Below are 6,279 nucleotides of genomic sequence, written 5' to 3'. Positions count from 1 at the left end.
CTCTTTTCCCTCCGTCAAGGTTTTATCCCACTAGGTTTTCCTTGTCAAGGTTTTTGTGAAGCAACATATTTGAGTTCAACTATGTTCTAAGTTTGCTTAATATTGTACTCTTTTATTTAGTTCAGGTTTTGTCCCTCTTGGTTTTCAGGACGAAGTTTTAACGAGGCAATTAACTTAGACTCGTCGGTCTTTGAAGATCGTATTGCATGTGATGAACTACATGTAAAGTACAAGACAACATGTGAAGTACTACATGTGAAAACTTGTACCAAGGTTTTAGCCCACTGGGTTTTTCCTTGTCAAAGTTTTAATAAGGCAATTGATTTCGGCACAAGTCATCAAAGAGAGGAAGACATTTGAAGACCCACATTCGAAGCAGTATACGTGGAGCACTACAAACAAAGTTCTAATGGACCGCACAAGGGGGAGTGTTGTAGGGCTTGTAGCCCATGGATGTACGGTCCAATATAGTATATATGGTTTACTTCCTACATGTATATATAGGATATTATTCCATGTAATCTGACGATGTTGATCAACGGAAACATCTCTTTGCCTCTTTACTTCCTTTATGTTTTCCACTACAAAAAAATCACCTTTGTAGTGCATGTGTTTCGTTGGTATTTCTATGGGTCTTTTTTGTTGCCTATTCATGCAATGACTAGTCTATCAAATTCATTTTATTCTAGATCTAATTATAGTTATATATTATGCTCCTTCTATAGTTTTCAGATGGTTAGCAAAATGTATTCAATTTTATTATTTTTTTAATGAAAAATTAATTCATAATCAAAAGCCACGTAAAATTTAAATATTAATTATCAATTTAATTTATTGTAATTAATTTAAATCTAATCTCAAATGAAAATATGTTATGGGTGATTGTAGATTATTTCATTTAAAATTGTGTACGATTTTTAACCTGATCATCGGATAATATCTAGAAAAAAAGTAAAACAATAATAACAATAAATCGGGATAAAAAATATATATTTACAGACGAAGATATTTATTATATAATATTTATTTATGATTAAGGTTTCCAACAGAATTTTTTTTTCACATTATTAAATATGTTTCTAATTGTTTTTTTTTAAGTTTTATTATTGTTGAAGCATGGATTTATTAAAGAAGTTAGTTGAATATTACACGTGGGTATCTAATACCCGTGGAGACTAATAAAAACTGAGATTGTATGGTCCCATATTTTTGTTACAAGATTCCCTGATTGACTTCCATCCGCTGTGTGGTTAGCTAGGTTGTCTTCCACCTGGTTTCTTCCGTGTAATTGTACTGGATGCCGCTATGTGAGATCTGGTTCATTCAATGTTTTATTTCGTTTATCATTCCTATAAGACACCAAGGCATTGTAGGCGACATAATAAATCGATGTAAATTTTCAGAATTCATCTCGAAGAGAACTTTTGGCCATTGTCTCTCTGTCGTGATTATTGAATCCAGTAGCGGTGACCAGGTTTTCGCTATTAATGCAGTATCAGTTCCTAGTGGTTGTGTCAAAGCCATGATAGTTCTTGCTTTCGAGCCATTGCAAATGAAACCTACACCTGTGGTTCCTGGGTGCCCTCTCACAGCCCCATTTATGTTGATTTATCAAGCCTGAGTTGGGGTAGGACCAACCAACTGATATTGATTTTTTCGTTCTATTTCCGCTTGATAGAGAGTACGTCGGTAAGTCGCCTGGTAGAATAGGGAGTAGGGATTCCCGATCCCATGTGTAATCCTGATGTTTCTTTTGAGACGAAAATAGGATGTTGTTAACTATTGCTTGCTCTTGGCGGTATTCAAACACATTTATAGTTATCCAGAGTGACCAGAAGAGCAAACAAAAATAGGTGATGGTTGTGGGAGGGGCTTTCTGTTGTAGGAGTTGCAAGATGGTTATTTGGGGAGTTATTGCATTTGGGATGGTAATGGAGGCATTCTGGGTACTTGAGAGGTGAGTGAGAAGGGTGTTCCAGGATGCAATGCTATAAGGTAGTGTAGAAGTAGGTGATCGTTGATTGTTTCTCAGAATTACAATGGGGGCATAAATTGTATTTGACGATTTGGATTCGGCTTAGGATAGCCGGCCTTCATTAATTGCTTTCCACAAGAAAAGATAATTTTTTTTGGTGGACATGGTAAGGTTCAAAGAAATTTGGTTATTGGTAGGGGGTTCTGTTGAGATTTATTTGCTTCTTGGGTTAAGGTTAAGCTTAAGCGTTTGTATCCAGAGGCATTTTCATATTTCCAGATTTGGAGTGGTGTCATATGATTTTAACTGAATAGGAGTTGTCAAACCCTTTCCAATATGATGGAAAATATGTTTCTGGTATGTAGGTATGAGTGATACTAATTGTTTCCATTGTGGGCTAGACGAGGATAGGATGGTTGTGGTTCCTTAAAGAATTGGTTTATACTTGAGATGTTTCTCGTCACAAAAGCTAGTATAGGTGGGTGTGAGGATGTTTTGATAAGAACTAACTTTCCAGCGATCTTTAGGCATTTGGTCATTCATCCTTTAGCTTTTTCGTGCTAGTCGTTGAAGCAGAGTTTCAATGATGTGACGACATCATCTTCGTAATTTGAATTGGACCCCCGGATAAATTGGCGGGGTTGAGGTGGTTGGCATGCTGAAAAGTTGGTGAAGATTTTCCACCTTATGTTCGTCCAGTCTTGGGTGGTGAATAATTGTGGATTTTGACATATTAATTACCTTGCCCGAGGAGCTGTAGGATTGTAGATTGCTACTTTGCGAAGAAGATTTAAATGTAATGAGGAGGGCATCCGCATATATTAGATATAAGATTGGCGGTGCTTTTTGAGATATGCGTATTCCTCTTATACTCTTCCGGATTTCCAAGTTTTCCAAGTTGGTGGAAAGGATTTCCACACATTCTATGAACACATAGGAAGATAGCGAGTCCCCTTGTCCAATACCTCTTGTAGGAGTGATATACCCGTATGGTGTACCGGTAATGTTGATCGAGTATGTAACTGCGGTGATGAAAAGCATTATATATTCCACAGATATTGTTGGAAATCCGAGCCTGATGAAAGTTTTTTTGATAAAGCCCACTCTAAACTGCCATAAGCCTTCCGAATATCCAGTTTGAAGGAAATTTTTGCATCCTTAGTGCGGGTTGAAGCTCTAATGTGACAGAATAACTCTCCTGCGATATGTATCGACCTGTGGGGTACAAAAGCACTCTGATAGAGGCTTATCAAAAAGGACAGAAGTGGTCCGAATTCGATTTACCAGAATTTTTCCCATGATCTTATAGGCGACGTTACATAGTCCTATAGGTCCGAATTGTGATGGATTTGATTGATGGTGTACTTTTGGGATTAAAGTAATTTGTATGGTTAATGAGGGGGTGAATATTGAATGAGTTGAAAAAACTGCGAACCATAGCTATTAATTGCGTATTTGTGGTTTCCCGGAAGGTTTTGAAGAACTTACTAGTATAGCCATCCGGACCAGGAGCACATTCAAAATCTATAGAGAAAAGTGCTTGTTTGATTTCTGGTGCGATTACTTCTACAGTACGTGAATCACATTTTATAGAAGTTAATCTGAGAGTGATTGCCGCGAAGAGATCTTCATCAATAGTTGTGCTGGGAGATGTATATTGGTTGGTATAGTGGTTTATTATGAGTTGTACCACCTCATCCTTGTTGTTGATCCAGTTATCCTGCGAGTCTTGTAATCGTTGTATATTGTTGCTGCTCCGATGAATGGTTTCTTTAGTGTGGAAGAAGGTTGTGTTATTGTTGACCGATTGTAGACATCGAATTCTGGATCTTTGTTGCAAGTATGTTGTATGACATTGTATCAGGGTCGTGCGCTGACTTCTGAGTTGATTTTCTTGTTGCATCCAGTAATCCAGCTCACTTCCCTGACTAGTAGCACAACGATATTGCACTATTTTTATTTCTGATGTTGGGTTTTTGATCATTGTAGGGACGTGACAGAATATTTTTTTATTCTAATATGAAAGTGTTTGACCGGTTACGATGACCTTTGGTTGTAGGTCTAATTCAAATAATTAATTGTTTTGACAATGTCAAATGATTAATTAAGTAAATAATGATTTTTTTCTTTTCTTTTTCTTTTGATACATTGTCTGAATTAAATAACTACGTGACTTTAAGCGTTAGAGGGAAAGAAACAACCGGAATATCATCCATAAGATCACTCAAAATAACTTGCAGTGGGTTACTAATACACACTCCTTCCAACTACATTTCAGCTGCCTTTTTAGATAACTAATCTGCCACATAGTTATCTAGCCTCTCTATAATGATGGGCAAAAATTAAATATTCAAAATTATTTTTCGTTTTCTCAATGTATTGACTTGAGCCTTTGAGATACCAACGTAAGTAGCTTCATCCTTGCAAGGTTGGAATAATATAGGAAGAATCACATTCAACTTCAGATTTTCTGATTCCCAATTAAGTTGTAAACTCTCTCTTGTTGTCCAGACCTCTGCCATATTGCTCCCATTTTGGAAAATGTTCTTAGAAAAACTAGTAATAAATTAGCCATCCTCCCTTTTGATCACCCCTCCAATTCTTGCAAGAAAAGAGTTTAAAGAAGAACCATCCATATTCAACTCATGATAACCTGGTGTAAGAGACCTCGATTTCACTAAGATTTATTGCATACATGTGGATGGCATAGTGGCAAAATAGAACTCCCTAGCTCTCTTAATAGCCAAAGCAAAATATTTTAAAGTAACAAACCTTTCACCTCTATGAATAAATATGTTTCTACAATTCCATATATTCCAGAGAACATGTGGATGCACCAACTTTTTTTTTTTTTTTTGCTTAACAATCAAATTTATTAAAACCAAAGGAGTTCAAAAATTACAACCCAAGAAAGATAAAAGTAAAGAATACAAAAAGAAAGCCCATATGGCTTTTAACAAAATCTGAAATAGAGTTTTCTGGGCTTTCCAGACAGCCCAAGAATGTTGGTTTACTTTCATATATTCTTTTTTCTCCACAACTAAGAGCAGCTCCCATTTTAACCATGTTGTCAGCAGAGAAGTTAACTTCTCTGTAACTGTGAGTGAAACTACAAGATAGAACAACTGAACAGATTTTCTCCCATCTTGTTATAGCAAACCATGGAAGATTATCACCTTGGAAACCATTCTTAACTACTTGAGAATTTGTTCTAAATACAAGCTCTCTAAAACCATTATGCACAGCCCATTCTCCTGCAACCAGTATTGCAAAACATAGAAGTTAGTAGATATCCCTATTCCCCCTGAAATTGCAATCACAAAATCACCTGTGTGGTTTCTTCCAACTATACCATAACCATCCAATCCTGGATTTCCTCTAGATGCATCATCACAACAGAGTAATATTTTACCCTGACCTGGTAGATGAAAGTAAACTTCTTTGACTATCAGGCTCTTAACCCTTCTGGTCTTCAATCCAAACAATTTGAGAATTTACAGGTCATATTGACTGTTCCACATGTGTGTTTTCATTCTTACATCACTGTCATAGATGACTTTCATTATCTTCAGTTTAGTAGTGCTGATATCACATTTACCTTTACCATAATTGCACTCATTCCTCAAAAACCAAAGCTCCTTCATAGTGCTAAATGCACTCAATAACCATAGTTCTTTAATAGCTGGATTCTTGTTTTTAGCTAACTGAAAAATATCCTCAAAAGATATTGGATTCTTAAATTTAAATATGCCTCCCAGCCAGCTCCAAATGATTCTCACTGAAGTTGCAATACCAAAGCATATTTTCTCTTGTTTCCTCACTCTTTCTACATAAGATGCATCTTGATACTATATTGAAATTTCTCTTCTTCATATTCTCATCAGTTGCATAAATGTTTCTACCTAGTTTCCAAATATTACTAGAAATACTAGGATGAATTGAACTGTGACATACCTTTTTTGTCCAATGGAGAGGAGGGAATTTTTGTCTCAAGACCTCTACTGTTGAAGCTACAGTAAATTGCCCTGTGATAGTGCCAGTCCATACCCTCTTGTCCGCACCTTCACTAATTACTAGTAAATCATTTATATTTATCATTTTCATTAGATAAGTAGGTATAATCCATTCACCATCAAGTATAAAGTCTGCAACTTTCATATTTGGGAACTACAACATATATGCATTTTCAGGGAACATTTCTTGCAGAGGTTTCTCCAACACCCATTTGTCTTTCCAAGCTGATGAGTGCCAAATAATGTATATATTTATCCCTTTTTGTTGGCATTTAACTCATCTTTTGTGCA

The sequence above is a fragment of the Papaver somniferum genome, chromosome 5, assembly GCF_003573695.1.
Source record: "Papaver somniferum cultivar HN1 chromosome 5, ASM357369v1, whole genome shotgun sequence".
NCBI classification, from domain to species: Eukaryota; Viridiplantae; Streptophyta; class Magnoliopsida; order Ranunculales; family Papaveraceae; genus Papaver; species Papaver somniferum.
This window is presented reverse-complemented; position numbering follows the sequence as displayed.